Source organism: Gossypium hirsutum, chromosome A10 (assembly GCF_007990345.1).
Source record: "Gossypium hirsutum isolate 1008001.06 chromosome A10, Gossypium_hirsutum_v2.1, whole genome shotgun sequence".
Lineage (NCBI taxonomy): Eukaryota > Viridiplantae > Streptophyta > Magnoliopsida > Malvales > Malvaceae > Gossypium > Gossypium hirsutum.
Window position 1 is genome coordinate 91,532,353 of NC_053433.1, and position 23,847 is coordinate 91,556,199.

The 23,847-nt window shown below is 36.5% G+C and overlaps 1 non-coding gene across 1 annotated transcript; it reads right to left on the reverse strand.

The window, feature by feature from the left end:
- Window positions 1-20,497: 20,497 nt before the first annotated feature.
- LOC121209029 (small nucleolar RNA R71) lies at window positions 20,498-20,604 on the reverse strand. The gene has a single exon (XR_005904147.1). It is a non-coding gene; the product is annotated as a small nucleolar RNA R71 (small nucleolar RNA).
- Between the last annotated feature and the right edge of the window lie 3,243 nt (window positions 20,605-23,847).

The window sequence follows — 23,847 nt, forward strand, 5'->3', positions numbered from 1 at the left end:
GTTAGTTAGATGGTGGAACCAAATTGCATAAAACTGCTAAAAATTACTGAAGTAGCTTGTGTAGTTGCGTAAGTACGAAATTACCCTTAAAGAGCATAATTACCGAAATACCCCTAGGGTTTAAATTGGCTAAACTGCATGATTGATTAATACTGTATTGTACACGATATGCTTTATTAATATCTGTTGCATGGGATTGGGGTATTGATGGAGGAAGTATTGAAAGTGGTTCATCCACGTACTGGAGGCTTTGCCTCAACTTACTAATATTCGAGCAGCGTTACTGCAACTGTGGAGTGTAGGGCTGGGTGGGTTGAGATATTCCCCACATGGAGTGTAGGGCTGGTACGGGGCAGTGTAGCGGTTGGTGGGTTGAGTAGTCTCCCCAGATGGGTTTGTATGCATTACTACTATTGTTACCTATGTTACTGAACTGGGCCTATGGGCCACACTGTTATGTAAAAAGGGGCTAAGGCCTTGCTACTGTATTCTGAAAAGGGCTTCGGTCCACTGTGTACTATTATCTGAGTGGGGCTTAGGCCCAATGGGCTCGAGCTGATTTGGGCTTTGGATAGGTTTCTGTATACACTGAGTGTGACAGCCCTAAATTGACCCTAGTCGAAAAGTGGTTTCGGGACCACGAAACCGAGTTTTATAAATAATTAAAAGTTATATTCTGTGTTTATGATGTGAATAAATGCATATGTGAAAGTTTCATGCATTAATTTGATCATTTTTATGTGAATTTATTAAAATGGACTTATATGAAACATTGTTGGAAAGTGAGAGGTTAATCTTACAATGGTCTAATAGTACATGCATTGAAAAGAGTGGTTTTGCATGTCAATTAGACCATTTTTGAATGTAAATGGCCGGCCAACACATGCATGTAACAATGTGTTCTCTTGTCTCCATTTTTAATTGGTGGGAATTATGTATAATAATAAATTTATAGTAGTGGTGGTGATAAAAACAAAGTCCCATCATCTTTTTTCCATCTTGCCGAAACCATAAGGAAAGGAAAAAGAAAAATGGAAGGAAGAACACCTAAGGCATTCGGCCATCTTGTATTGGGAATTAAGGTATGATTTCATATGTTTTTCTTTGGATTTTGAGAAATTTAAATTGGTTTTAAAGCTCCTAAAATGACCCATGTATGTGATTTTGTGTTTGGGATGCATGAAGCATTCGATCAGGAGCTCAATGGGTTACATTGTGTATGTTTTGATAATTTGTGAGGAGAAATGTTTCTAATTGAGTATAAACAAACTAAATTACTATATGTGGCTCAAATGAGCTTGAGTAGTCGGCTAATGAAGTTAGTTGAGTTATAATACTTGCTTAATAATGAAAAGAACATGAGCTTAATGCTCAAATAGCATCCGGCTTTGGACTAAGTTAAATTAGTTAAGAAATGAGTTCCAAGATAGTGAATTGTGTGTTAAAAGAGGGATTTAGGTTGTATATACGTGTTTAGATTGAAAACAATAGGCTATGCTAGCTAATTGAGGGATTCGGCCATGGTATTATAGTGAATAAAAATTTGAACAAGGGTTTTAATTGTATGATAGGTTTTCGGATATGGTTGATTGGATAATAAATTGGTGTGGGTGTTTTGAATGAGATATGTACAATTATAAGTTAAATTTAAGGTTTGTTAAATTTATCCTTATCACTGCCGAATGAGTTCAATGGCTAAAGAAAATTGTTAAGTGCTTAGTTAATGTGCATTCGGTCATTTAGGATGAGTATACATTTGATAATGTTTTGATACTTTGAAATGGAATTTAATTATTAATGAGTTATAAGCTTGTTGAATTTTGAGATGTAATTGGGAGTAAATTCGATATGAGCATATTTTGTTAATGACATATTGATAAATGTTGAGTTACGATACCATGATATTAAGCTTAAAGGCATTCGATCATGAGATGGATTAAGGTGAACTAAATGATATTCGGCAATGGTACTTTTTACATGAGAAATTCGGTGTTAATTGTATTAAATGAGGTTGAGGTAGTTGCCAAATGTGTTTATAATTAAGTAAGGTTAATAATAGAGCAATGAGTGGCTAGTAGAATCTAGTTAGTCCTCTTGTTGTATTCGGCCATGAGTTTGTATAATTGGTTTGTAATAGATTAAATTTGTTTATTCAAGCTCAAGAGCTGAGGGAGTCTAATTCGGATAAGAGAGAAAGCTACCTAACCGAATAGTCGATCTGTAATCGTTCGACAACTTCCGAGGTAAGTTCTTAAGTAATTGAGTTTGATTCCTTTGTAAGTTTAAGTTTTAAAACGGGATGAATATGAATTATGTATATACGTTAAGGTCAATGACCTTTCTAAATGACGGCATATATGATATTATGTTTTAAATATGTGAATGAGAACTTTACGGAGTAAATTGTATAAATCTGCTAGGGATAGCAGCAGTAGCGTGTTTTGGAAAAATTACCATAAATTGTGGGAGTTGAGTTAAAATCTGGATAAATTATGTAATTAAATCTTGACGCGTCTAGTTTCGTATAAAAGAAATCGTGTAAGTAAAGGGGTTGCCGATAATGAGATTTTCAAAGTTGAGTGAGACAGAGTCAGAATGGCTCCGAAATCCTCTGTTCAGTATTTGGAAAATCATTATAAATCATACAAAAATGATTATAAGATAAAATTTTATGCTTAGACTCCTTAATGAGTCTAGTTTCAAACGAAATAAATGAAAACATATTTTGAATTCTGTACAATGAGAAATTAAATTCTTAGTGAAGAGTAGTCAGAGTAGTCAAGCAGTAAAATAGGGGAAACTTTAAGAAAAATCTGGTATTGATTGGCCAAACCAAAAATTCTGAAAAATTTTTGGATAGAGTATATACAAGTCTATTTTCATGGAAAATTAACGGCACATAATTTGGAATTTCGTAGCCCTAGTTACAAATAATTTAACGACTGTTGCTCAGGAAAACAGCTTGTAGAGAAATTGTGGTCATGTTGTAAACATGGATAAAACTTGTTTTAGTTGCTCATAAGCTATTGATTAAACTCATACGTGAATTCTAAATTGTGATGTTATAAAATGATATATGAGTGTTAGATGGATCTTTGATATTAAAATTTGTGAAATTTGTAAGTTTATAAGTATTCGAATATGAAATGATAGTATGGCTTGAAATTGAATTACTCATCAGAAAATGATAGATGTAGATTCAGCCAAGACAAAGTGTATACATGAAAGTATATGTGGTATGTGAAGTATATTTGGATAATTGTGATGTGAATACATGAAAATTTATATTTTGATTTAGGATTTTATGTGATGAATGTGAATGTGTATATATGAGATAAGGCCGAATGGCAAATGTGATGAATGTGAACATGCGTATGTGTGATAAGGCTGAATGGCCAATGTGATGAATGTGAACATGCGTATGTGTGATAAGGCCGAATGGCCAATGTGATGAATGTGAACATGCGTATGTGTGATAAGGCCGAATGGCCAATGTGATGAATGTGAACATGCGTATGTGTGATAAGGCCGAATGGCCAATGTGATGAATGTGAAGATGAGTATGTGTGATAAGGCCGAATGGCCAATGTGATGAATGTGAACATGCGTATGTGTGATAAGGCCGAATGGCCAATGTGATGAATGTGAACATGCATATATGAGATAAGGCCGAATGGCCAATGTGATGAATGTGAACATGTATATATGTGGTAAGGCCGAATGGCTAATGCGAAATGTGTATGAGATAGATATGAGGTAAAGCCGAATGGCTAATGCGAAACGTGTATGAGATGGATATGTGGTAAAGCCAAATGGCTAATGTGAGATATGTATGAGATGTGTATATATATATAGTGGCCAAATGAAAAACGGTGGAGGGTGTGTTTTATTAGATATTTGATAAGGTAAATAAATTAAAAATATGATAGTCGATGTGAATGTTGTAACATGTGAATAAATATGCATGAAACTCTATGATGTAAACCTGGGATTAAAGACCAGATGACCATATGTGGTGACTATGTCCGGGTAAGACCCGATGACTACGTGTGGAGATTTTGTCCGGGTAAAACCCGATGACTACGTGTGGAGATTTTGTCCGGGTAAGACCCGATAACTTCGTGTGGAGATTTCATCTGAGCTAAAGGTTTCGCCGATAATCCGAGTAGAGGTTAAAGCTATAAGACTTCGTAATAAGAATTGCTTATAAATATATTCAATGCGAAAGGTTAAACAGGTATGTACTCCAAGTTTATATGTGAGCTTGATTTGAACTAAATCATAAGGTAGTCATGTAACGCATACGTGAGCAATCTATGAGACTATTCCTATGTTTATGTGACATCGGATCAGTGTGAAAGGTTATGTGAAATTATACAATAAAACTATGTCACATGAGCTCACTTTTATGTGAAAGTTTATCTGCCTATTGTATATGATGAGATGTGCATATTCGGTAAAAGGGACGGTATGCCCGAAGGAAGAGTGAAATAAAAATACGAACAACTATGTTATAATTGGATTGTTATCTGTTGACACTGCTTAAAACTTACTAAGCATTGTAATGCTTACTCCGTTTACTTTGTTTCCTCTGTTTTATAGATCTCATTTCGAAGCTACAGGCTCGGGGATCGTCAGCAACTAGTCACACTATCACTATCCATTTTTTGGTACTGCTATGTTTTGGATTATCTTATGGCATGTATAGAATAGACTAGTAGTGGGAGGATATTTTGGTTAATGTATATAAGCCATGCGAAAATGGCATCTTTTGAATGTGTACTTATAGAAGTTTAAATTGTATCCCTGACTGTCTTTAGTATTTACCCAAAGGAATGCTCCTTATTTCAAAAGAAAAAAAATTTACTGTTCTGATATGAGTTTCAAGTCCGGTAATGCCCCTTTACCTATTCCGGCGACGGATACAAGATTGGGGTGTTACACTGAGTTTTCCCAAACTCACCCCATTTTCTTCCATCCTTGCAGGTGAGCCTTAGTTGGTGGACTTGGAGCTGGGCGGGATTCGGAGTGGCCACACGTTTTCTACAAATTCGTTTTCTTCTGGTGAACTAGATTTTCCATATTTTCATTTATGGTTTTGGGTTTTTTTTGTAATAAGGCCGCTTAATTATTTTTATGGTTTGGGCTGTTTCTTTATTATTTAATTCTATTATGATAAAACTGAACTATGATAACTAACGAGATGGATTAGCTCTAGGACGCGTTTTCAAAAACATTAAGTGATTTCAAAATAACACGAATACAAGTAAGACTTCCGCGAAGCAAACATTTTCAACCTTAATCATTTTCTTAAGATGGACATAACCAAACGGTTTTCTCAAAATTATACGAGATGTTAGAGTGTGGCAATGGCGGTGTGCATGTCTAGGATTGGATCCGAATGGAGCTTGGTACTTAAGCAGTCCGACGGACTCACCTCCTCTTCTTCCTGGTTTCCTACCTGGTGCACAGCTTCCATTCACTTTAACCTACTTTTAAAAGTGTCTTTTACAACACCAACTAAGTTTTCCAAACTAAGTAATACGGAATGTTTTGAACGCTTCGATGTGGCGCATCAGATCCGGTCATAACGTCTAGGCCGGGTTTAGGGTGTTACACATTTATACACACTTTAAAAGTACCTAAACATCATCAAAACACACTTCTAAATATCACATGAATACAAACTAACCAATATGTCATTTAAAGGCACATCAAATGCATACAAACAACACCATCTTAAACATGTCAAAATTTCCACATTTCAAGCATCACATCCTAGTTCAACACTTACTAAAACATACCACATATTGACCATTCTCAATCCATTCAAAACATACCATAAAGGACCTTATAAACATGCATAACAAGGTGACCAAAAGGACTTACCTAAACAAACATTATAAGTTCATCAGCTATACATAAATATCAAAGCATAAACATACCAAGCTACTATTTACATATTCATCAAAAAAACCACTATACCACCCTATACATGCCATTATAAACCATCGCTAAAATGCTCAAAAACTAATGAAAAGACTTCTAGATAGTGTGATAGATCTCCAATGAGCTTCAAAACCGATTGAGCTTTCAATAATCTATAAAACAAAGGAAAAACAATTATGTAAGCAATGAATGCTTAGTAAGCTCGTATAAACCAAACTTAACTTACCATATCATTTGCATAATATGAAGCATAAGAATAAAATCGACCATAACCATAAGCTTGACATAAGCCTAAACAACAACATCAAGTTCACAAGTTAGTACACTTCTTCATGTATATATGAAATCATCCATAGGACATGTGACTCATCATGTACAAATATCACATTTTGCAACTTCAATGTTCCATAATGTCATGATTCATTGCATTTACATACTTATCGTTTCCTTTCCCTTTTATTGTCCGTTGAACCATCTAAAATTACATCGAATACTCGGGAAAGCTTACACAAAGTATGCCTTTACATTTAACTGTAACATTTTCTTTACATTATTACTCACACGAGCTGTGCAATGGGCCTACTCACACGAGCTGTAGGTCGAAATGTAAGCTACACAATGCTGCTCACACAAGCTATGGAGAACTTACAGCAAATGCAAGACCTCATCCATCGGTAAGACATTCAAGACCAACACCCAAAACATGAAATCCCTAATAAATGTCATTTGTATCCTAAGAATTCCAAAGGTTCGACCGGGACTCAATATTCGCCAATTCATCATCATATTGAAATGTTTATATATATCAACCCATTTATACTTAAAACAACATAATAACATTCAATTTAAATAACTTAAACATGATAACCTTTCATACAAACTTACCTTGATGACTAGGTGTAACGCCCCAATTTTTGAGTTTTCTGTGTTTCTGTGATTTTTAAAATTTGTGTATGTTCTGGTTGGTTAGTATATATATTTTAGTAGGTTAGTGGGCCTTTGGAAAGCCCAAACTTAAGTTAAATCCGTGGTAGTCTTTAGAATTTTAATTTTATGAACAGGTGATGTAATTGGCATTTGGGCTTTTAAGAGTAAAGGGGTAAAAGATGACACAAAAAGGAGTGTGGTGTAGTGGCAAGATGGCGCCACTTAGGGGACAAGGAAGTGACACCATAGAGGAAGCAAAGGGTCCAAGGTTCAAGTTTTGGCTCTTGCAATATATTTTGGTTATTCTTTTCAATAAATCTAGAAGCAAGTAGGTGCTCTTTAAAGTTTAATGTGTTGGATTTATGACACAAATGAGTTGATGGCCTAGTGCTGGTGGCGTGAGTTGGCATGTGAGAGGACTTTGGTTCGAATCCCTTGGCACGCAAAGGTTGATTATTTTGCTATGTTGGGACGGTAAGAGTTGGTGTTGGTTTTAAACTCTGGTGATAGAGGGATCCCACATTAGGAAGCTAACATAAGAGTAGATGGAGAGCTGGCTTTAAATAGAGCAAACCATGAGGAGAGTAGGCATACCCTTCTTGGGTGATCCCTTTCACTTTGTGACGTGTTCGTTTGGGTTGGGCGTTAGCTAAGAGTGTTTGGAGCGCGGATTAACTACAGTCTCCTAACAAGTGTGTATTTCTCGTTACTCTAGCAGTAGGACGCCTATTTCGGGCCGCGATAGGCTGAAATGGGCCATGTGGTCCCAGTGGGTCTGTAGGCCCACGTGGATAAGTTGTAGAATTACCGAAATACCCCTGTAAGGTAGAATTACCAAAATACCCCTGTAGGGTAGAATTATTGAAACACCCCTATAGGGTAGAATTACCGAAATACCCCTGTAGGATAGAATTACCAAAATAACCTGTAGGGTAGAAATACCAAAATACCCCTGTAGGGTAGAATTATCGAGATACCCTTGTGGGGTAAAATTACCATTTTGCCCTTAGGGTGTTAAATGACTATTTGGCCCCTCGTGCGTAAATGACTAACTTGTGTGATGATTGGGTTAGTTGACATGGATTTATGTTAGTTATCGTTAATTCGTAAGTCTAATGTGTTAGTGATCGATTGTAGGATTATCGCGTGGGAGATATCGTCATCAATCGTCATTAACCAGGTGTGTAAACGACACCCTCTCTTAGACTGAATCGGTAAAAGTCGAAATACCGAAACGTTGGTATTTTGTGAACTCACGAGCGTGCGAGCGCTCGTGAGACAGTTGTTAATGACTATGGTACATTTGGATGATTAGAGTGCAGAGTGTGCATTTTCGTGCACAACGGTATTTTTGGGCTTAATGGGCAGAAAACGGGCCAATGGGCCAACGGGCCAACGGGCCCACTTTGGTAAAAAGACGTGGTAAGTACTTCTGATTACTTGGTAAACGTTAGAATGAACATGAAACCTTAGCAATAGGTAATAATTACTTAAATACCCTTATACATGCAAAATTACGATTTTACCTTTAGGGTTATTTTTTCTGAAAAGCATGATGCTCTATTTCTGTATGCGTATGCCATGACATATTATTTCTGTTGCATGGGACATGGGTTTATATTGATGGAGGAAGCGATCTGGTAGCCTCGCTACAATCTGGTGGCCTCGCCACATATATCTGTTCTGTTGACTTCGTCACAATATCTGGTAGCCTCGCTGCAATCTGGTGGCTTCGCCACATATATATATTTGTTCTGGTGGCCTAGCCACAATATCTATATCTGGTGACTTCGTCACAATATCTGGTAGCCTCACTGTAATTTCTGTAGTGTGTAGCGGTTGGGTGGGTCGAGTAGTCTCCCCACATGGTGTAAGGCTGGTACGGGGGTGTTATGGATGGATCTGGGTTGGGATTTCTCCATTCATGATATATTTGTTCTGTATCTGCTATGGGCCTATGGGTTTCATTCTGATTTCTGTACTGGGCCAAGGCCCAGATAAGTCTGACTTTGAGGTTTGATCTGTTTTGGGCTATGGTTAGGTTATGTTACACACTGATTTTACCAAACTCACCCTTTATTTTCATCTCTGCAGGAAATCCCCAACCATAGTGGGCTTGGAGCCGTAAGGGATTCAGAGTGGCCACATCATCTGCAAAGTTGGTTTTTCTAAGTTAGTTTATTTTTATTATTTTTATATTCTGATTTAATTTTGGGTTTTAACTTGTAATAAGGCCGCTATTTAAATTTCTTTTTTCCGCTATGGTTTTATTTTCTTATTATATTTATATTATGACGAAACTACTAGTGTTAGGCTGCGCGGGTTTTCAAAATTAATGAACGTTTTCAAGACTCAACAAGCACAACAAATGGATAGCCTAAAGATTGATAAATCGACTTTTCATTCAACTACTGTTTTTACAAAGACCACCCTAATCACTTAAACTAGCGAATGCATACTAAGTCGTAAGTCCATGTGACACGTCAGATCTGGCCATAGCGTTTGGGCCAGGTTTGGGGTGTTACATTTAGTGGTATCAGAGCCAAGTTGCAACAACTCAGCTGTGGAACGGGTCTAAAAACGAGAGTTTGTAAAGAAACACTGAATAAAGGTTTTCAAAAATCATTTTTTTGAGACTTGATTATAAATTGTTTTCGAGAATGTTTCAAATATTTTCTCTTTACAAATAGATGATTTTAATTTCTAAAATTAGGTTTTTTTAGAAGGTGGCACACCGAATCTCTGGCCCAAGTCTGTAAGTTTTTTGAGCCTTTCTGATTGTTTCTGAAATATCTGTTATATGCTTGTACAAAACCTTATCATGGTACTTTAGTTAGGGTAACACTGGACTTGTAGAAACTCTGATAAGTAGACTGAGACTGTAGCTAGGCTACCGCAAAAGGAAACAAACTCAAACTCTGAATTACTGTTATTCATAAGACATCTATAATAAACACTGAAATATTAAACTGATTCATAAAATTCTTAATCAGATAATACGAAATGAGTATACGAGCAGCTCGTGAAAGAGGCCGTGGACGTGGCCGAGGTAATGCTCAGGTTGAATCTTCGTCTTAAAGACATGTTCCAGCAGCAATGCACCAGTACCACCAGCAACAGAGGTAAAGTCTCATGATCAAGGTGCCAGGGATGATGCTCTGTCCCACGCAATGCTCTGAGTTTTGGAAAAGGTTGCTGGGGCAAGTACGGGAAATAGAATTCGGGGGTCTATTTCTGAGTGGCTCCGGCCAATGGAGCAGAGATATTTAGGGGCGTATATGGTGTAGCTCCGAATGTGGCTGAGTATTGGTTAGAAGCCACAGAGCAGATTATGGATGATCTGGACTACTCTGTGGAGCAGAAGCTGAAGGGAGCCATATCGTTTCTCAGGGATGAGGCTTATCAGTGGTGGCTCACAGTGAGAGATGGAACTCCTGCTGACAGTGTGACTTGGGAGCTGTTTAAGACAGCCTTCAAATGAAAGTATGTTGGGGCTAGTTACGTGGACACTCGCTGGAAAGAATTTCTGAACCTGGTCCAAGGGAGTAAGTCAGTGGCTGAGTATGAGTGTAGCGTACGCTTCGAGGATGGTCTGAGAGATGAACTTAGGGTACTAATTGCTCCGCAAAGGGAGCGTAACTTCGCTGCTTTAGTGGAGAAAGCTAAGATAGCTGAGACAGTGAAGCATACAGAAAGACAGAATCATGAGAAAGATCAGAACCGTTTTAGGAGAGATTTAGGACTTTCAGGTGGTATGAACAGGAATGTTAAGAGAGCAAGGGTAATGGAGCCAGTTCGAGCAGTACCGATGAATACTGTTAGACTGCAGGGTTGTGGGAATTGTGGGAAGATGCATTTGGGCGAGTGTTGGAAACGTTCTGGTGCTTGTTTTCGATGCGAATCTATGGAGCATAGGGTTAAGGATTGTCTCTAGGAACCAAATCAGGTTCAAGTTTTAGAGCAGAGGGTCACTCAACCAGTGAGGGGTGGACCACAGTTTTCGAGAGGATGTGGGCAAGGCAGAGGTGGTAATAGAAATGGTCGAGGAAGAAGAGTGCCTGGCAGGGGTGCTGGATTTGCTGAGGCTCGTCATCCGGTGTTGGTGTATACAACTCATCGTCGAGACTGATGGTCAATCGGAAAGGGTTATTCAAATTCTGGAAGACATGTTAAGGGGATGCGTTATCGACTTTCGAGGCAGTTGGGAGGATTACTTACCATTGGCAGAGTTTGCATACAACAACAGTTATCAGGCAAGTATTCGAACAGCGCCTTATGAGGCACTGTATGGGCGAAGATGTCATATACCTAGTTGTTGGACTGAGTTGGATGAACGACTGGTTCTTGGACCTGAGTTGGTGGCAGATACTGAGGATAAGGTCAAGTTGATTAGAGACCGGTTAAAGGAAGCATCTGATAGACAGAAGTCATATGCAGATTTGAAGCGCAAGGAAATTGAGTACTCTGTGGGTGATATGGTCTTCATGAAGGTTTCGCCTTGGAAGAAAATATTAAGGTTTGGGAGGAAAGGCAAGTTAAGACTGCGGTTCATTGGGCCTTATCAGATTCTTAAGCGAGTGGGTCCAGTGGCTTATCAGTTGGAGCTACCTCCAGAATTGGATAGGATTCATGATGTCTTTCAAGTCTCTATGTTAAGGCGGTATCGTTTTGACCCTACTCATGTTGTGCTAGTTGCAGAGATCGAGGTCCAAACAGACTTAACTTTTGAGGAAGAGCCTGTGCAGATTTTAAATCGAGATGTTAAGATTTTGATGAGTAAATCAGTTCTGCTAGTAAAGGTGTCGTGGCATAATCATGACAGAGAGGAAGCTACTTGGGAGCTAGAAGTGGCAATGCGTCAACAATATCCTCATCTATTTGATTCAGGTAAAATTTTGAGGACGAAATTTCTTTAAAGAGGGTAGAGTTGTAACGCCCCAATTTTCGGGTTTTCTGTGTTTCTTTGATTTTTAAAATTTGTGTGTGTTCTGGTTGGTTAATATATATATATTTTAGTAGGTTAGTGGGCCTTTGGAAGGCCCAAACTTAAGTTAAATCTGTGGTAGTCTTCGGAATTTTAATTTTATGAACAGGTGATGCAATTGGCGTTTGGGCTTTTAAGAGTAAAGGGGTAAAAGATGACACAAAAAGGAGTGTGGTGTAGTGGCAAGATGGCGCCACTTAGGGGATAAGGAAGTGACGCCATAGAGGAAGCAAGTGGTCCAAGGTTCAAGTCTTGGCTCTTGCAATATATTTTGGTTATTCTTTTCAATAAATCTGGAAGCAAGTAGGTGCGCTTTAAAGTTTAATGTGTTGGATTTATGACACAAATGAGTTGATGGCCTAGTGGTAGTGGCGTGAGTTGGCATGTGAGAGGACTTTGGTTCGAATCCCTTGGCACGTAAAGGTTGATTATTTTGCTATGTTGGGACGGCAAGAGTTGGTGTTGGCTTTAAACTCTAGTGATGGAGGGATCCCACATCGGGAAGCTAACATAAGAGTAGATGGAGAGCTTGCGTTAAATAGAGCAAACCATGAGGAGAGTAGGCATACCCTTCTTGGGTGATCCCTTTCGCTTTGTGACGTGTTCGTTTGGGTTGTGCGTTAGCTAAGAGAGTTTGGAGCGCGGATTAACTGCAGTCTCCTAACAGGTGTGTATTTCTCATTACTCTAGCAGTAGGATGGCTATTTTGAGCCGCGATATGCTGAAATGGGCCATGTGGTCCCAGTGGGTCCGTAGGCCCAAGTGGATAAGTTGTAGAATTACTGAAATACCCCTCTAAGGTAGAATTACCGAAATACCCCTGTAGGGTAGAATTATTGAAATACCCCTGTAGGGTAAAATTACTGAAATACCTCTGTAGGATAGAATTACCGAAATACCCTTGTAGGGTAGAAATACCGAAATACCCCTATAGGGTAGAATTATTGAGATACCCTTGTGGGGTAAAATTACCATTTTGCCCCTAGGGTGTTAAATGACTCTTTTGCCCCTCGTGCGTAAATGACTAACTTGTGTGATGATTGGGTTAGTTGACGTGGATTTATGTTAGTTATCGTTAATTCGTAAGTCTAATGTGTTAGTGATCGATTGTAGGATTATCGCGTGGGAGATAACGTCATCAATCGTCATCAACCAGGTATGTAAACTACACCCTCCCTTAGACTGAATCGGTAAAAGCTGAAATACCGAAACGTTGGTATTTTGTGAACTCGCGAGCGTGCGAGCGCTCGTGAGACAGTTGTTAATGAATATGGTGCATTTGGATGATTAGAGTGCAGAGTGTGCATTTTCGTGCACAATGGTATTTTTGGGCTTAATGGGCTGAAAACGGGCTAATGGGTCAACGGGCCCACTTTGGTAAAAAGACGAGGTAAGTACTTCTGATTACTTGGTAAACGTTAGAATGAGCATGAAACCTTAGCAATAGGTAATAATTACTGAAATACCCTTATGCATGCAAAATTACGATTTTACCCCTAGGGTTATTTTTTTCTGAAAAGTATGATGTTCTGTTTCTGTATGCGTATGCCATGACATATTATTTCTGTTGCATGGGACATGGGTTTATATTGATGGAGGACGTGTTCTAGCAGCCTCGCTGCAATCTGGTGGCCTCACCACACATATCTATTCTGGTGACTTCGTCATAATATCTGGCAGCATTGCTGCAATCTGGTGGCTTCGCCACATATATATATATATCTGTTCTGGTGGCCTAGCCACAATATCTGTATCTGGTGACTTCGTCACAATATCTGGTAGTCTCGCTGCAATTTCTGTGGTGTGTAGCTGTTGGATGGGTCGAGTAGTCTCCCCACATGGTGTAAGGCTGGTACGGGGGTGTTATGGATGGATCTGGGTTGGGATTTCTGCATTCATGATATATTTGTTTTGTATCTACTGTGGACCTATGGGTTTCATTCTGATTTCTGTACTAGGCCAAGGCCCAGATAAGTCTGACTTTGAGGTTTGATCTGTTTTGCGCTATGGTTGGGTTATGTTACACACTGAGTTTACCGAACTCACCCTTTATTTTCATCTCTGCAGGAAATCCCCAACCATAGTGGGCTTGGAGCCGTGAGGGATTCGGAGTGGCCACATCATCTGCAAAGTTGGTTTTTCTAAGTTAGTTTATTTTTATTATTTTTATATTCTGATTTAATTTTGGGTTTTAAGTTGTAATAAGGCCGCTATTTAAATTTCTTTTTTCCGCTATGGTTTTATTTTCTGATTATGTTTATACTATGATGAAACTGCTAGTGTTAGGCTACGCGGGTTTTCAAAATTAATGAACGTTTTCAAGACTCAACAAGCACAACAAATGGATAGCCTAAAGATTGATAAACCGACTTTTCAATCAACTGCTGTTTTTACAAAGACCACCCCAATCACTTAAACCAGCGAATGCATACTAAGTTGTAAGTCCATGTGACACGTCAGATCTGGCCATAACGTCTGGGCCAGGTTTGGGGTGTTACACTAGGGGCGTAGAAGTTAGGTCGAACTAATACGAAGCTTTCGTCTTTCCTCAATTTAGGTCCGATTGAGATTTATCTTGATCTAAATAGATAATTATATTCAACTAAGTTCTTCAATTAACCTCAAACATCCAATTCAATCCATAACTCATATTTATGAAAAATTACCAATTTGTCCTAACATTTTAACTTTTCACAATTTAGTCCTTAAGCTCGTAATTTTAAGTCTAACTATTTTAATCTTCCACTCAAGCTAGCCGAACTTCATAGGGACCCATACCAACTCATTTAAACAAACATTTCATAATAAAACCCTAAAATTTATACCTTTAACTATTTAGTCCCTAATTCCAAAATTCATCAAAAACTCACTTAACAAAACTTGTTTATTTTACAACAAGGACTCATAATCTATCATCTAACACCACAAATCACTCAAAAACATCCACCGTATAATCCTCAACCTTTAACAGTTTTACAAATTGACCATCAGGCTAGCTAGATTAATCTAAAACGAACTCAAAAACATAAAAATCATTAAAAATGAGGTTCAAGATCATACCATGTACTAGACTATATGCTTGCCGAAACTTGTGTTCATCAATGGTGTCCTCTCTTCTTTAAAATCGGTTGAAGAAGAAGAAATAAGATGATACATATTTTTCTTTTCTTGTATTCTAAGTTTTAATTACTTAATTACCATTTTAACCTTCTAAAACTAACAAATTTTCAATAAAACCATGCCATGCACATCCACTAATTCAGTAAATGGTTTATTTACCCTTCTATTCCTTTATTTTAAGGTTTCATAGCTATTTAACCCTTTTAAATAATAGAACTCAACTTTTCACCTTTTACGATTTAATCCTTTTCACTTAATTAACCAATTAAACATAAAAATTTCTTAACGAAACTCTAATACGGCCTTAATATAGTCCTAAAGAGGTTAAATTAATAATAAAATAATGACTTATTCAGCAGAATTGTGGTCCCAAAATTACTATTTAGATATCATTGAAAATAGGCTATTACAACTCTCCCCCCTGATGGAATTTTCATCGCCAAAAATCTTACCAGAAAATAGGTTCGGGTATTGCACTTTCATAGCTTATTAGAGTTCTTAAGTAGTGTAACAACCCGTTTTTATTGAAATCAAAATAGAGGTTTTGGTACCACAAATCTGAAGTCAAATAATTTATTTTTTTATTATTTTATTGCCTATAGCATGATAGTAATACCTTATAAAAATGTCAATAAGAAATTTTACCGTTTACATGTTCAATTTGATAAAAAGGACTAAATCGCGTAAAATGCAAAGGTTGAGTTCTAGAAGCTAAAGGTATTAAATAGCTGTAGAACTCTTAAATGGAAGTCCTTATATGGTAATTAGACATAAATATGTTATTGGGATATTAAGGCTTGGCATTTTGTGTAATTTTGATTAATTTTAAAGGTTAATTAAGTAAATAAGTAAATAAATGATAAGTTAATTAAAATAAAAATTATCATCATCTTCCATTATCATCTTTAACTAATTTTCACTAGAGAAAGAAGTCATTTTTGTGCTCAAATTAGGCCAATCTTGTATGATCAATTAGGTATATATATTTGTCCCATTTTTAATGATTTTTATATTTTCGGGATCGTTATAACTTAATCTAGCTAGCCCAGGGACTAATTTTTGAAACTGTTAAACTATTAGGGTTTTACCATTGATGCATGCATATGAGTTTTGAAGTTTGATGTTAGAAAATGAATGGTTTCGTTTGATAAACAACTTTTATAAATAGATTTTTGATGAAATTGTCAATTAGGGACTAAATTGAAAAATAGGAAATATTAAATGGTGAAATTGCAAAATAATTGAAGTAAACTGCATGCTAAGGACCTATTTGATATTTAGCCATAGTGGGTTGTGGTGAAATTGTGTAAATTTTCATTTTTATTAGCTAGGGACTAAATGGAAAAGAATTAAAAGTATAGGGGCAAAATGGTATTTTTTCCAAAATATGTTTTGGATTAAATTAAATGAATTATATGTGGAATTAAGTTAAATTTATTCATATAGATCCAATTAGACCTCGTACAGAGTTAGGCCGGAGCAAAGAGAAAGTCCCAGATTAATCGCCTCCAGATCTATGTATACTAGTCGAGGTAAGTTCGTGTAATTAAATTATATTTATATGTTTTTAATTGAAATATATAAATATTATGATTTATCATATATAATTACCGAATGCATATCTAATGATGTACGATGATTATCGATCCCCGTTTGAACCATAGGAATCACTAGGATACAAATGACATGTCATTAGGGTCACTGATTTGGCTGAGGTCCTGCATGTGTTGCAGACACTCCACTGCTCATGAGAGCATACCGGTCTATAGCTAAAATAAACATACCGGTTCACAGCTCATATGAGCATACTTGTACATGAATTGACAAATTGCAGTTATATGAGCAAGCACATTATGTGTGAGCTATCTCTAGTATCCAATGGTATTCTAAATGGTTTAACAGGAAATGCTTTGATACAAAATGGTATGAGTTCGATATGAACTATTACGGGTATAGACATGAAATACATGGAAAAGATGTTACATGATATATAGATATATGAAATGGATGATACATGTATATGGGATGTGATTAATTATTGAGCTCATCCATATTTATTGGTTCATATGAATTTAGATGGCTAATATGGTTGGTGTATATGTGCTTAGGCCTTTGGCCAAAATTTGTTGTGTTATGCTTTGTTACTTACCTATTACTTGATCAAATGGTAAGTTAAATTCTAAGTTATACGAACTTACTAAGCTTAAATGCTTACTTTATGTTATTTTTTATGTTTTATAGTATATCTAAAGCTCGTTCAAGTCATAAGCTGGTCAGAGCTATATCACACTATCCATCGGCTCTTTTGGTATTTTTGGTTGTTAAATTTTGGTTGTAATGGCATGTATATGTATTTTGGCTAATATTGGCCTATTTGTTTTTTTGTGAACATGGCCATTTGACTTGATTGAGTTTTTGGTATTTTGATAAGATAATGGTTAGTTTGACATGTATGTGAAAAGCTTTATTATGAATAATGGTTTTATAGTTCAAATATGCAAATGATAAGTGACAATATGATGTAGGTGAATATAGTGTTTTGGTGCATTAGACATATATGAATTATGTGATTATTCAGAGATAATTCTTGTATGATATATTTGGTATCTTTTTGGTATGTTTTTGAAAGGTAAAACAAGTGACATAATATGGTATAGACTTGGTCAAGCCTGTAACAACCCGATTTTAGCTTAAATCAGAATAGTGGTTTTAAAACACAAATCTGAGGTTGTAAAATTATTTTATATTATTTTTGGTGTTTACAGCATGTCAATATATATGTGTGAAAATTTCGTGAGCTAATTTTATCGTTTAATAGCTCAATTTGAGAAAAAAGGCTAAATCGTATAAAATACAATAGTTGCATTCTATATGTTAAAAGTGGTAATTGCTATGATTTATTATATGAGAAGTCCTTATGTTGAAATTAGACCATTGATAGTGGAAATGGTCATAAATGGGCATGTATTAGGTAAATTTATAATGATTTCATTAAGGTTACTTTTGGTATTTGATTAATAAGGTAATTTATAACAAAACAAATCATAAAATTTTGGCATTCATCTTTCTTTGAACCAAAAATAGAGGAAGAAGAAAACCATTTAGGGTTTGTTATATTCAAAAATTACAAACTTTGATTGAGGTATGAAATTTGTTCGGTTTTTGATGATTTTTACGTTTTTGTGATCGTTGCTTTATGTTCTAGCTAGCCTGTATCTCAATTTTTGAGTGTTGATGATTTTGAAAGTTGTTGTTGATGAATTCATGTGGTTTATGATGTTTGATGATGAATTATGAAATCTTGGTGCTTGATATACATGTTTTGTAAAGTAATATTGAGTAAAAATGCATATTAGGGATTAAATTGAGGAAGGTGTAAATTGAGGGGTTAAATTGTGAAATAAATGAAAGTTTTGGGCTGCTAGGGGTCCCTAGGAATTTTGGATAGGCTTGGGTGTAATTAAATTTTGTGTAATTTGTGTTTTTTTGAAATAGGGACTTGATAAACTGTAATTTATACATATTTTTACCCCATGCTTAATACATTTTATGGATGATTTTTCCTTAGAATTGGTGAATTCGACGCTCCTAATGCCTTAATTTCATGTTTTATACTTAGGTGAGCATAGGAGAGTGAAAGGAATGAGAAATGAGCCAAAACGGAGAAAATGGGCCAAAGTACGAAATCAACTCGGCCTGGACTTCCTCACACGGGCAAACCACAAGGCCGTATCTATTTGGCAGAATCACGACTCACACGGGCATGTCCCTGCCGAGCCCAAGTTGAGTCCAATTCGAAAAAGGCTAATTTTGAGGGTTTTTAGGCATTCTAAAGCCTATAAATACGCCCTAAAAGAATAGAAGAGGGAGACATAGAGAGAAGGAAGCAGGGAACTGTTCAAGGGAAGCCGATTGATCCATCTCAGAAGCCGGATTCACCATCAAGACTGAAGATCTCCCCTCAATTTCCCTTCAGGAGTTTTGGGTTTTCTTTATGTTTTGTATTCATTATTCTTCTGAGATGTTTTCCTTTTTAGTTAGGAACTAAATCCCCTAAATACCTAAGGGGGATGAAACCTAAGACGAATCTCGTTATTATTTTCTGAATTGTATGATAAATATTTAACTTGTTCTTAATTATGTATTCTTAATTCTTGTTTTGATATCCCAGGATACTGATTCAAGATAAGCTCTTATTCAGAGGAGGAATAGACCCTGTCTAAGAGTACATTTGTCATAATTAAGTGGAGCTGATTGCGCGCCTAGATATAGGGTGACAAGATTTTGCCGGATTAGGGTGAAACCTAGTAAGGGGATCCATAGATCGAGTTAATGCAACCTTAGGGTGTTAGTTAGAGAAAAGTCTCAATTGTTCAATCTAGGGATTAGACGTTATTAGTCTTGAATAGGGATAATAACATAAGTTAGGGATCTCTATGGGACAAGTTAAATGAATAAATTGTCCGATTCGGAGCCAGAATAACAAGTAAAGTCTAGGTGGATTTTTCCTTAGGTATTGTCTTAATTCAATCATTTTCCAAAAGTAATCCCCCAATTCTACTTTCTGTGAATTCTTAGTTTAGTTAATTAGTTAGTTAAAACAAACCCCCTTATTCTTAGACTAGATAATAAAAAAGACAGTCATTACTAGTACTTTTAGTTCCTTTGGGTTCGACAATCCGATATTGCTAAAACTATACTACTGCTCGATAGGTACACTTGCCTACATCGTGATAATAGTTAGTTTCAAGAACGATTCTTTATAAATATTTAAAACCTGTCACACGAAAATCGCGATCAAGTTTTTGGCGTTGTTGCCAAGGAACTAAGATATTAGGAACGCTCAATTTTTATTACTTTAGCCATTTATTTTACTTACAATTTAATTTAATTTAAATTATTATTATTTATTAATTTACTTGGCAGGTTTTTATAGTTTATGACTAGAAGAAACCCGTCAGGATCACTACTTTTTGACGAAGAAATCGATCGCACAGTTCGCAGAAGCCAAAGAGAAATAAGGCGAAGCTTTACACAGATAACGAGCAATAAGACGATACTCAAACCCCAACCGAAGAGATGGCTGAAGTCCAAGACAATCAGCTACCTTCTATGATACACGTTGAACCAGCAAATGAAAATCCTGCTTCTCGTACTATGTATGATTTTGCTAAACCTACTTTAACAGGAATTGAGTCAAGTATAGTTAGGCTTGCTATTGCTGCAAATAATTTTGAACTAAAACCTAACATTATTCAAATGATACAACAATTTGTTCAGTTTGATGGTTTGCAGGATGAGGATCCGAACACTCACTTGGCAAATTTCCTGGAATTCTGCGATACATTTAAAATTAATAGCTTTTCTAACGATGCCATTCATCTTCAGTTATTCCCTTTTTCATTAAGGAACAAAGCTAAACAGTGGTTAAACTCATTACCACGAGGCTCAATTACTACTTGGGAACAAATGACCGAAAAATTTCTATTAAAATATTTTTCGCAGGCTAAAACGGCCAAATTACGTAATGATATCTCTTCATTTGTGCAGATGGACTTAGAAACTTTTTACGATGCATGGGAGAGATACAAGGACTTATTGAGAAGGTGCCCTCACCATGGGTTACCGCTTTGGCTACAAGTTCAAACATTCTATAATGGCCTAAATCCTTCGACTCGACAAATGGTTGACGCAGCTACTGGCGGAACCATCAATAATAAAACACCTGAAAATTCTTATGAGTTTATTGAAGAGATGTCACTGAATAACTATCAGTGGCAAGTCATGAGGACTAAGCCAACTAAAACAGCAGGCGTTTATAACGTTGATGGTTTACTTGGTTCTACATGGTACATCCAGTAACGAGGTGCGAGACAAATAGAGGAGGAGCATGCACAGAGTATCAACCCTTCAACCCTAGCATCGAGGAGGAACAAGTTAAATATATGGGTAACAATAACTCTAGATTCCAAAATAATCCATATAGTAACACTTATAATGCAGGTTGGAGGAACCATCCCAATTTCTCATGGGGCGGTCAAGGAAATCAAAGACCACATCATCCTCCGGGTTTTCAACAACCACCCTATCAACAGGAAAAGAAACCGAACCATGAAGAGATGCTGTCTAAATTTATCTCGGTGTCAGAAGCCCGTTTCCAGAACACCGAGACAGCACTTAAAAATCAACAAGCATCGATCCAAGGGCTCGAAACTCAGATAGGCCAACTGTCCAAACTAATTTTGGAAAGACCACTTGGAAGTTTACCTTGTAACACCAAATCAAAAGAGCATGTAAAAGTAGTTACACTAAGGAGTGGGAAAGTGTTAGTGGAATCTGAAAAGAAGCTAACAGAAGAAGCCGAGATAAGCGAAAGAGGGGAAGAAAAACCCAAAAATAGTGACAAACCAGTGTCGAAGGAATATAAACCACTAGTTCCATACCCAGCAAAATTGAAAAATGACTGCATTGATGCACAATTTGGTAAGTTTCTTGAAGTTTTTCAGCAATTATATATCAACTTACCTTTTGTTGAGGCCATCTCGCAGATGCCTACATATGCAAAATTTTTGAAGGAGCTTCTAACAAATAAGAGGAAGTTCGAGGACTTATCTACAGTAGAACTCAATGAGGAGTACTTAACCATACTCCAAAACAAACTGCCAACCAAGCTGAAAGATCCAGGATGTTTTACGATCCCGTGCTTAATTGGTAGTCTGAATGTAGAGAAAGCACTAGCTGATTTAGGCCATATCATTAATTTGATGCCAGATAAAATATTCAAGCAACTTGGTCTTGGGGAACCTAAACCAACTAGGATGAGTATTCAATTAGCTGATAGATCTGTTAAATATCTTAGGGGCATTATAGAAGACATACTTGTGAAAATAGATAAATTCATATTTCCTGTTGACTTTGTTGTGCTTGATATGGACGAATATGTGGAAGTGCCCTTAATTTTAGGGCGCCCATTTTTAGCCACTGTTAGGGCTATAATCGATGTAGGTAACGGTAAATTGGTACTTAGAGTAGGTAACGAGGAGATTATCTTTAAAATTTATGATGCTATGAGGTTTTCTAGGGAACAGGATGATTCATGTTATTTTATTGACTCCATTGATCATACTACCCAAGACACTTTTCAGGAAATTATACAGAAAGACACGACGAAACTGAATCTAGCTCAAGAAGAGGAGATAGATGATGAACCTAACGAGCATTCTTCAAGACAAGTAGAATATGAGGGCATTAAGATAAAGGATGAAATTAAACAAAAACCCTCTATTGAAGAGCCTCCCAAATTGGAACTTAAACAATTACCAAACCACTTGGAATATGCATTCCTTGGAAATAATTCTACATTACCAGTTATCATTGCTTCTAACTTGCAACCCAAGGAGAAAGAGGAATTAATTCAAGTATTAAAAGAACATAAAAAGGCCATAGCTTGCAAAATTTCTAACATTAAAGGAATCAGCCCTTCTTTTTGTACCCACAAAATTTTGATGGAAGATGAATACAAACCATGTGTGCAAGCTCAAAGACGACTGAACCCCAACATGAAGGAAGTTGTTAAAGCAGAGGTAATTAAACTTCTAGATGTTGGAATTATTTATCCTATTTTTTACAGTTCTTGGGTAAGTCCAGTGCAGGTTGTCCCTAAGAAAGGAGGCATGACGGTTGTGACCAACGAGAAGAAATAATTAATTCCAACAAGGATAGTCACAGAGTGGAGAGTTTGCATTGAATACAGGAAACTGAATGATGCCACAAGAAAAGATCAATTCCCTTTTCCATTCATTGACCAAATGTTGGAAAGATTATCCGGGCACATGTACTACTGCTTTTTAGACGGACTCTCTGGCTACTTCCAAATCCTAATAGCTCCTGAAGATCAATAAAAGACAACATTCACATGCCCATATGGTACGTTAGCTTATCGTAGAATGCCTTTTGGATTTTGTAATGCTCCCGCCACGTTTCAGCGTTGTATGATGGCCATCTTTGACAAACTCATGGAAGATATCATGGAAGTATATATGTATGATTTCTCGGTATTCGATAACTCTTTCCATCTCTTCCTTAAAAATTTAAAATAACTTTTAATAAGATGTGAGGAAACGAACCTTGTGCTTAACTGGGAGAAATGTCACTTCATGGTTCAAGAAGGTATTATATTAGGGCATAAAATTTCTAGTAAAGGGATTGAAGTGGACAAATCTAAAATAGAAACAATTAAAAAATTACCCCCTTCTAGTTTGGTTAAGGCTATTAGAAGCTTTTTAGGACATGCTGGTTTTTATAGAAGATTTATTAAGTATTTTTCTAAAATAGCTAAGCCTTTGACTAAATTGCTAGCAAAAGATATACCTTTCAATTTCAATCAGGAGTGTTTAGAAGCATTTAATACATTAAAGGATAAATTAATTAATGCTTCAATCATAATTGCACCTGATTGGAACTTACCATTTGAATTAATGTGTGATACGAGTGATTTTACAGTAGGTGCAGTATTGGCACAGTGAAGAGACAAGCATTTTCAACCTATCTATTATGCTAGCAAAACTTTGACAGCTACACAAGAGAGTTATACTACTAGGGAAAAAGAATTGCTAGCTGTGGTTTTTGCATTTGATAAATTTTGATAATATCTCATATTGTCTAAAGTTGTTGTTTACACTGACCATTCCGCCTTTCGCTACCTTTTAACCAAAACTGATGCAAAACCTCAACAAATTCGATGGATTCTCCTATTGCAGGAATTTGACATAGAAATTCAGGATAAGAAAGGAGCTAAAAATCTCGCGGTTGATCATCTGTCCAGGCTTGAGAACTCCAATACCAAAGAACTAAATAAAGTTGAAATA